We start from the raw sequence: 10,866 nt of genomic DNA, 5'->3' as shown, positions 1-10,866 counted from the left end.
CATAGCTCACAATCCTCAGCCATGATGAAATCGTGCATTCTAGCTTTCCACCAATAGCATTTTCCATCAAACTTGGAAGGTTGGTATATGGATTGTCCTTCTTCAAAATTTAGTGGAGCCGCCATGAGGATCCATCCTAGGTGTTAGCCTGATAGGAGGAACCTGCTCTGATACCAATTTTTAGTTTGTATGGGTCCACCAAATCGTAGAGTACCTGGTCCTCTACAAGGTTCTAATGAAAGCACTTAATGAAGCAGTAAGTAAATGAGGCAGAGGATTTTTTACGTGGAAAAAATCCTACAGGTGTAGGTCGTGGTTTTTTTGTTCCCCTTGTGTGGGATTTTTCCACATAAAAAATCCTCTGCCTCATTTACTTACTGCTTCATTAAGTGCTTTCAGTAGAACCTTGTAGAGGACCAGGTACTCTACGATTTGGTGGACCCATACAAACTAACAATTGGTATCAGAGCAGGTTCCTCCTATCAGGCTAACACCTAGGAAGGATCCTCATGGCGGCTCCACTAAATTTTTAGGATGGACAATCCATATACCAACCTCCCAAGTTTGATGGAAAATGCTATTGGTGGTGGAAAGCTAGAATGCACGATTTCATCATGGCTGAGGATTGTGAGCTATGGGATATCATTTGCGATGGTCCTTATGTTCCAATCAAGGTACTAGATGAATTTCCATTTTCAATGGAAAAAACTAGCAAAGAATACACTGAAGAATACAAGAAAGCTGTGGAGAAGAATTTTCGTGCCAAGAAAATTCTAGTATATGGAATGGAACCTAAAGAGTACGACAGAATCTCTACCTGCGACACTGCAAAGGAAATATGGGAGGCTCTGCAAACAGCTCATGAAGGAACTACACAAGTAAAACAAAATAAACCTAATACTGGTGATAGTCCTATGGTGGATGTTGAAGGCGAGGAGAGTAGATATGACTCAACGTTCGCTTTGATGGCTCAATCAGATGATGATGAAGACAATGGCGATAAAGAGGTAAACTTCAGGGATGTTCAGAGAAATCTGAAATCCTATTCTCCAAGAAAACTCATGTGTTTTGCTGATGTTTTAATTACTGCCTTCTGTAGTCTTGCGGAGGATAGGGATTCCTTAATCTTAGAACTCGAAGAATCTGAACGCACTAGAGAAGACATAGTGGCTGCAGTTACTGATCATAAGAAAACCACTGAAATTCTTAGAAAAGAAAAGAGCGATCTGTTGGCCGAAATTGCAGACCAAAGGGAAACAATAGTAAAACCATCGACTAAGTCAAAACCTGAAAGCTCTGAAAGAGGAAAGGAGATAGCAAGTGAGGAACACCTTAGTCTTGAAGATGAGGTGAAAGCTATGAGATGTAGGATGTGTGCTGAAATTGAGAAAAATGAGCTCCTCCAAGCCACTCTAGAAAAAGTAATGAATGATCTTGAAAGGTCTCTAAAGTGGACCTGGTCCTCAGAAGCTACCACTGCTTTCCTTACTGATGATAGTAAAAAAAGGCAGGGAGCAGGGTTCCAAAGGGAGAAAACTTCTCACAACCCTCACAGTAAGAGCGTCACTGTATCTCATAACTGGCCTCGTACCCAATGTGGGAACACTGGGCGCTTCAAGGAAGGTGTCCAGGCCAAGAATCAATCAGTTCAGAAAGACAAAGTGGCTGCTGAAACCGTGACCACAAAAAAGGGACCAGGTTCCACTCACAAAAAATGCACATTACCTGCATGGACTAAGAGAGTTGTTATTCATCCTCTTGCTTACTACAAGTGACCCAAACTTGTTTGGGTTCCTAAAACTAACTCCTAAATCTCTTGTGCGGGGAACAGCAAAAGGAAGCGATCAACAATGGTTCATGGATAGCGGATGTTCGAAACACATGACTGGGAACACCACAGACTTTCTTTCACTAAAAGCCCTGCAAGGAGGGAGTGTATCCTTTGGGAATGGCAAAAAGGGGTACATTCTTGGAGTTGGAAAAGTTGGGAAGTCACTCACTCATTCTATTGAGAATGTGTACTATGTCAATGGTCTTAAGTACAGTCTCCTGAGTGTTTCCCAAATTTGTGATAAAGGAAACAAGGTGGAATTCTTGTCCAAAATATGTACAGTCACTGACCTTGTGACCGGTGAAATAGTATTGGTGGCCAAAAGATACAAGAACATCTATGTTGCTGATTTCGAATCTTTACAGAGTGGTGATCTGAGTTGTCTGAAGGCGGTTGACGATGATGCTGAACTATGGCACAGAAGACTGGGCCATGCAATCTTTTCCCTTCTGAACAAACTAATTCAGAAGGACCTGGTCCATGGTTTGCCTGTGTCACAATTCAAGATTCAAAAGGTCTGTGATGCCTGTGCTAGAGGAAAACATTTGAAGTCCTCCTTTAAGTCAAAAAGAGATGTGATCACCTCAAAGCCGCTTGAGCTCCTGCATATGGATCTGTGTGGACCTACGAGGGTGCAATGCAGAGAAGGAAAGAGATACATTTTCGTGATCGTGGATTACTATTCCAGATTCACATGGACTCTGTTTCTCAGAACAAAAGATGAAACTGTTGAGGTATTTGTGGCCTTTGTGAAGAAAATCTAGGTGAAGATGGACTCAAGAGTTGTATGCATCAGATTAGATCATGGGACAGAATTTGACAATGTCAAATTTGATGAAATCTGCAATGAAAATGGAATCACTCACAACTTCTCAGCTCCCAGAACTCCCCAGCAAAATGGAGTAGTAGAAAGGAAGAACAGAACTCTGGAAGAAATGGCAAGAACAATGCTGATTGACAGTGGACTTGCAAAAATTTTCTGGGCTGAAGCTGTCAACACTGCCTGCTATTTAGTGAACGGGTGTATGATCAGATCACTTCTGAATAAGACTCCTTATGAATTGTTAAATGGAAGAAAACCCAAGCTCACTCATCTATGAACATTTGGATGCAAATGTTATGTTCTCAACAATGGAAAGGATCAGCTTGGTAAATTCGATGCCAAGAGTGACGAAGGAATATTTCTTAGGTACTCTTCTCAAAGCAAGGCTTACAAGATATATAACAAGCGGCTTAATGTGTTGAGGAAAGTGTCCATGTTATCTTTGATGAATCTTATCCATCATCTGAGAAGAGTGCTGAGGAAGATCAAGATGGAGAACCCTTACTTGTTCCTGGTGAAGTCATTAACATAACAAACGGAAAGGCAGATATGATGAGTCAAGTAAAGGAGCCAAATGAAGACAATGTTGCCTCATCATCAACAGAACCAAGCACCTCAAACAGAACTACAGAAGCTAAAGAAAGGGTGGTTGATGCAGTTCAGGGAACTCCACTAGCACCTGAAAGAAAGATAGAGGAAAATCAGCCAAACATACCTTCCTCCTCTCAGAGTGAACCTCAGGCATGTAACTGGAGACACTAAAGCTCTCGCCCTATAGAAAACATCATCACTCCTCTAGATTCTGGAGTACAAACTAGGTCAAGAGCCAGAAATTCACTTGCCTTCTCAGCCTTTCTCTCCTAGATAGAACCCAAAAACATCAAGAAAGCCTTGAAAGATGCAGATTGGATTACAGCCATGCAAGACGAGCTGCATCAATTTGAGAGAAACATTGTGTGGCACCTGGTACCTAGACCCCCAGATCGAACCATTATAGGAACCAGGTGGGTATTCAGAAACAAGCTCGACGAACATGGAACTACCACAAGGAACAAGGCCAGGCTAGTTGTCCAAGGATACAATCAAGAGGAAGGGATTGACTATGATGAAACGTTTGCTCCAGTGGCTCGCATGGAAGCCATCAAAATTCTCATCGCTTTTGCATCTCATATGGAATTCACCCTGTTCCAAATGGATGTCAAGAGTGCATTTTTGGATGGACTCCTTAAGGAAGAAGTCTATGTGAAACAACCCCCAGGGTTTGAATGTCATGAGCACCCTGAATATGTGTTCAAACCGAACAAAGCTCTGTTTGGCTAAAGCAGGCTCCTCGAGCTTGGTATGAAAGATTGTCAAAATTCCTCTTAGAAAATGGTTTTAAAAGAGGGAAAATTGACAACACTCTTTTCTTAAAGAAACGAGGAAGGAACCTGCTCATTGTTCAGCTTTATGTTGATGATATCATTTTTGGGGCAACAGGTGACTCTCTGTGTGAAGAGTTTGCAAAACTTATGGGAAGTGAATTTGAAATGAGCATGATGGGAGAATTAAACTTCTTCTTGGGTCTTCAAGTAAAACAGTCCCCAAAGGGTACTTGCATTTGTCAGCAAAAATACATCAAGGAACTTTTGAAGAGGTTTGACATGGAAGCATCAAAGGTGATAGACACTCTCATTGCAACTGCCACTCGACTGGACATGGATGAAGCTGGAACTCCTGTGAATCAAACATTGTATAGAGGCATCATTGGGTCTCTCCTCTATCTCACTGCCAGTCGACCTGATATTATTTTTCAGTGTGGGGTTGTGTGCAAGGTTTCAATCAAATCCCAAGGAATCTCACTTGAAGGCTGCCAAAAGGATACTGAGATATCTCAAAGGAACGCATGACCTGGTGCTGTATTATCCATCAGGTGACAGTTTTAATCTGATTGGGTATGCTGATGCAGACTATACAGGCTATCTTGTGGACAGAAAAAGCACTTCTGGAATGGCTCACTTCTTAGGCTCATGTCTTATCCCTTGGGGTACAAGGAAGCAAAATTCAGTGGCTCTTTCAACAGCTGAAGCTGAATATGTAGCTGCAGCATCTTGCTGTGCTCAGCTTCTATGGATCAAGAAATAACTGGAGGATTTTGGGGTACTCACTGAGAGTGTGCCACTCCTGTGTGACAACACTAGTGCAATCAACATGGCCAAGAATCCAGTTCAACGTAAAAGGACAAAACATATTGATGTGAGGCATCATTTCCTGAGAGATAATGTGGAGAAAGGGTTGATATGTAGGAAGTTCTGCAGCACAGAAGATCAAATTGCAGACATTTTCACCAAAGCACTAAGTAGGGAACAGTTTGAAAGAAACAGAGTAAAGCTGGGACTGTTGAAGCCAAATTAAGAACCTGATTCCTTTTTGGCTGGCTCGTATCCTTAAGAAATAACTGGCTCAAAGTGTTTTCTGGCCCTGTCTAACTCACTTCAATACCGTTGCAGGTAAACACGCATGATGAGCATAGAAGCGATAGATGCAGTGCATGACTGATAAAAGAGGATTGATTCTTTAAAAAAAAAAATCAAGAACCAGGTTCTTGTACTAAAGGTTAGTAGCTCTGTGCATCCTTTTAATACACATCTTAAAAAGGGTACAATATACAACTGCCATGTCATTAACTTTTCAGATCTTGCTGTCATGTCCCTTCAATTCAAAACGTTCCATCTCCCTCTGAAACATCGCAATTCTCCACGCCCAACCACCATTTCAGAACTGGTGCCTATTCCTCTCCCTTCATAATTATCCTCCCTTTTAAAAACCCTCTCTTCTTCTCTTCTTAACCATAAGTCCTACTATAGAATCACCCAAAAGGGAAGGATCGTCACACCACTTCTTTCAATGGCTGAGAAAACTTCCGATCTCTCTGCCTCAGCTGTGACTATCACTGACCCATATATGGAGCCTCTCGTTTTCACTGAGCCTTCGTCACCCTCTAACACTTCTACTGCTGCAGTCACACCTTCCCCAATTTCCCAATCTCTTCCCAACTCAGAAACCCTTGAAACTACTGCTCCGTTCTCCCCATCGTCTGTTATTCCCACCAGTCAAAACCTAAGTGGAGAACAAGGTCACAATACTGGGTTCACAGAGGATTCTTCCGTCGTTGCCGCCGATTCCATGGTTGTGGAAGCACCGGTTGAAGAAGAAAAGGATGTCGTAACTGTGTTTGTAGTATCCGCTGATGGGATATTGCATGAAATTACTTCCCAGAAAAATGAGTCACTCAGTGTGGGGGAAGAAGGGGCCATTATGGCTGTTGAAAGGGATGCAGTAGCAGATACTACTGGGGCACCACATGAGGAACCTGATTCCTCTCCGGAGGACCCAGGTTAGTGCTCTTATCCCCAGGATAGTGCTATTCCTGCATTCGATGTTGTGCCCCTAGAAATTCAAGCACCTGAAATGCGATATAGTGATGAAGAAGACCTGGACAACGTGGACCTTGATGCGTTCATATGTAAGCAAAGGGCTGTCTCCACCCCTGAGTCTGAAATCAGGCGACCTACTACCAGGCTTCAAGTCAAAGTGGCCTACGACTCTGCTCTCCAAAAAAGCAAGAAGAGTAGTAAGAAGAAAAGAAGAAAGTTGGTGAAGGATGGTGTACCTGTTAGTAATGAGGCTATCCCTGTAGTCGAGGTGGAAGAAGGAACTCCTGAGGAACCTGGTACCCTTGTTAGGTAGTCCTCGAAAAGGGCAGAGCTTGTTTCCATGGAGAAAGGATCAACATCTAAGTCCAAGAAGAAGAAGGTAGTGAGTGATGAGGATGTACTAGTGAAGTCCAAGGGAAAAGGCAAGATCAGAGGAGAAAAGCTTAGGAAACGCACGTCTGAAACTATTGAAGAACCTAGTTCTGTGAAGAAAATTAGAAGTGAATTCAGCCTTGGCTCTGACGTCTAGAGGCATCAAAAGGTCCTGCTGGGTCGTACGTTTGACCTCGCAATCTCTGAGATGGCCAGAATGTGCCAAATTCTAGAAATGGTCGAGTTTCAACAATGGGTGTATCATTTTCACATTGATGCACCTAAAGTGTACGAAGAGGAGGTACAAAGTTTCTTCGCTAGTCTCTTACCAGTTGATACTGATCATGTATGTGCCTTGGTCAATGGGGTAGACATCGTCTTTGATGTGCAATTGCTTGGAGAGATTTTGAAAGTTCCTACAGTTGGGGTGAAGAGTGTAAGAGATGTTTTTCAGTATAACTTCAGAAATGTAGTGGTGAAAGACAATGCTAATCAGAAAGGGGACCAGATCCATAAGAAAGCACTACTCCCTATCTACCAGCTGCTGTTTGAGTTTGTTAACAAAGTCCTGTTGCCTCGAGCATAAAGGAGGTCCGTGACTTCCATGTTTGACCTATTCCTAATGGAGCAACTGGACGGTTTCAATCCTGTGAGTCTGCCTGCCATAATGATTGAACACATGCAGAAGGTTGCCACCTTCAAGGACGGTAATCATGGGCTTCCCTATGGATTCTTGCTTACTCCGGTGTTCAAATTCTTTAAGGTTCCACTGGGAATAGGTAAAGTGGGAACTCGAAAGCAGACATTTTCACAGACAACCTTGGAAGAGTGCAAGTGTGTGGAAAAGTATGGGGGGGTAGGAAGTACATCAACTGTTTCTCAGCTCATCGATGCCCAGAACTCTGCAGCTGAGGAAATTCGTCGGTTGAAGGCCTGGAATGCTATTCTGGAAGGTCAGCAAGCCCGAGGGGTTCCCATGTCGAATGATGAAGTGGTTCGTTTGACACAGGAAAATGCTGATCTCAGGGCGCAAATTGAGAACCTGAAGGCTGAACTGCTCAATGAGCAAAAGTCGGGAAACGCCCGAATAGACCTTGTTCTCCAGACACTTGCTGCAGCTACCAAGCCTTTTCCTCCTAGTGCCCCCTAAAAACCCCTTCAGTGACCAGTCTTTTGGATATGTTTCTTCTGTTTTCTTCGTTTCCTTGTTGATGTTTGGTGGATGTTTTTTTTGTTTTCTTTTTGATGGTTGGTATGTACTACTGCTGCTCCTGTTAACAAGTCCAATGTTGCCTCCTCCTATTTTTTTAAAAAGGCAGAGGCATACTAAATCATTATTAATATGAATCATTTTTATTATGTCCTGTACTCTCTCTCTGTGTTCTATTCTCTATCATGTTTGTGTGCGCATATGTGGCATGAGTTCGCTTGGCTCGATTTGTGATGTTATGCTTTTTCATGATGCCAAAAGGGGGAAGAATAATATATAGGACTCAGGGGGAACACATTGGGGAACTGGTTCTTGCGTTACTGAGTCCTATCATGTAAACCTTTGTTATGTCAGGGCATAGTCTCAGGGGGAACTCAGTACTAAGTTTGTCATCATCAAAAGGGGGGAAATTGATAGATCTTAAATACTCTTGCCTTATGTTTTGATGATCTAACAAACTTACTGTTGAGAACCAGATAGGGAACCTGACCTACTTGGATTGCTATAAGCTTTAACGGATTCCAGCTAAAGGTGAACTGCTACAGCTTCAGGAGCTAGGAACCAACACAAGGACCTGATGCTCTTGAGGTTTCCTCATAGCAGTACAAAGTCATTGGGACACAGCTGGAAATGAGGTGACTGACGGCACTGTTTCTGTCGCACTGCACTGCACTGTCCGCCCACTCATTCTCTAACCAAACAAAGTACTCACATCACTTCAAGTGATGTGATCAATATGTACCCACGATGAGCGTAATACAAAAACATGACTGAAGGCTTCTGTTTCTCATTCAAGCCTCTTGAAAAACAAACAATGAAATCAATCCTCAAAAGCTTGAAGAACAAGGTTGAACGCTACTACGGACCAGTTCCTAAAAGATAGATTGTTGTTGTCCTAGTTGAGTTGTAACCTTGTTATTGCACCTACTGTATCTCCTAAATAGCTTATCTAGAAGCATTTTGATTAGGAATCCTCTTGTAAATCCCTAAACTCCTTGATTTTATGTTGTAACTAGATTTAGTCATAAGGAAAAGTCTTCGTAATCGTAGAGTTGCAAAGTGGCTTGTGGTGATAACATCACAAGTTAGAAAAAGCCTTTGTAACTAGGATAGTCACAAAGTGGCTTGTGGTAAAGGTACCACAAGTTAGTTGAGTAAATCCTTTGCAATAGAAAGTATTGTAAAGTGGCTTGTAATAGGTAGATTACAAGTTAGTGAAGTTAAAAGCCTACAGGTGTAGGTCGTGATTTTTTTTATCCCCTTGTGTGGGATTTTTCCACGTAAAAAATCTTCTGCCTCATTTAGTTACTGCTTCATTAAGTGCTTTCAGTAGAACCTTGTAGAGGACCAGGTACTCTACGATTTGGTGGACCCATACAAACTAACACATGAAATCTAAGGGATCAATAGAGAACAACCTCAATATAGTAATTTTAACATAAAGACTAACAATATAGGTTCATGGTCGAGCAACTACTTAGAAAAGAAAAGCTATTATACTGAATTAATCACAGTACAAGAGACAAATCAAAGCTCAACTGTAAGAGAAGCAACCATTAAATATAATATTGTTTGGCCATATGTGGTGAAAGGAGGTCAGCTATAAGACTTATTCCTAAGGTCTTAACCGGTACTAAGGAATGTGGGATTGAGCAAGTCAGCAAACACACAATAGAATCACAAATGCATAATAATAGGTTCTCGTGAACAGCAAAATAAGAAGAGTAACATGGTTGGATATTGCATCTCACCTTATAGGCTATAAGTAATATTAAACAAATTGAACAAGGCATGGAACAAACATTAAAGCTCACAATTGGCTGACACAGTAGTTAGGAATTGGTCATAGTAGAGTATCCAGATACATTAGTGTCACACCTCCTTTTTTTTACCCGAAGGGGATATAAGAAATATTTCCAATTTATGTGACAATCAAAACGGGATTATTTATCAAATTCAGAGTCGCCACTTGTGATAATTTATGTTGTCCCAAGTCACCAATTTAAAATCCCGAATTGAGGAAGTTTAACTCTGTTTTACAGTCCACGAAACACAGAAATCCGGGTAAGGAATTATGTTAACCCGAGAGAAGGTGTTAGGCATTCCTGGGTTCCGTGGTTTTAGCACGGTCGCTTTAATCATACCTGGCTTAATTAAATTATTTAATTACATGTTTTACAACCTATGTGTATTTACCTCTTTTAGTTCAGAAATTATCTTAAAATGGGTCACGCGCACGTGTACCCATTTGTTTGGCGCGTCAAGAATCATGTCACGCGTACGTGTCTACAATTGCTAACGCTTTATTAATATTAAGAAAGTTTAGTTGAAGTTGCGTGAACGCATACCCCGATTTTGTTTTTAGAATCATAATTATGTCACACGAACGTGTACACAATCACGATGGTTTATTATTAATCGCGCCTAAATCAAGCTACGAGGTTCATTATTCTTTTCCTTACTACTAGTTTTAGATCTTTGCTAGAAGCCAAGAGTCAAACTTAGGGCACATTGGCTCAATTGATTGTTATGAAGTACTAAATTACTGCTGCTAAATTTTATTGGATCTAAGGCTACGGGTTCGAGCTTATTCTAGCTACTGACTTCTGTGAGCACGTGATTTTTGCCCTATATGAAATACTCCCATAAATTCAAAACAAAATAATTCTTTTTATTATTTGCAATTTTGTGAATTTTTGTGGCATTTTCTGTTAATTGTTTGCTTTTTGTTTGTGCATTTTAATTAGTGAAAAATACAAAAAATATGTTGCATTTGCATTTAGGGTTTGACTTTGCATTTATAAGAATTAACTAGTAATTAAGTTATTTTATAAAAAGGAGAAATCACAAAATAGTTTAATTTGCACTTTTAGAGTTAATTTTGATTTTTAGTAGTTTTCCTTTTTAATTTGTTAATTGTGGTAATTACCATTTAGGTTTAATTATTGTTTTCAGGATAATTAGGTGGTAGGAATTAATTAAGATTTTAGTTTAATTTTTTAAAAAAAAAAGAAAAGAAAAAGAAAACAAAAGAGGAAAACAAAGAGAATTAGAAATTTGGGCCATTTTAACTCAAAACCCCCAAGCCCAATGCCTTCCTAACCCACCTGATACCCAACCCGTTTAGCCATAACCCGTCCAAAACAACCCATGCCCCAAACCCACCTGCTGACCCGACCCACTCCAATTATAACACAAAAAGACCCTAACCCTA

Source organism: Nicotiana attenuata, chromosome 5 (assembly GCF_001879085.1).
Source record: "Nicotiana attenuata strain UT chromosome 5, NIATTr2, whole genome shotgun sequence".
Lineage (NCBI taxonomy): Eukaryota > Viridiplantae > Streptophyta > Magnoliopsida > Solanales > Solanaceae > Nicotiana > Nicotiana attenuata.
Note: the sequence above shows the minus strand (reverse complement) of the source record.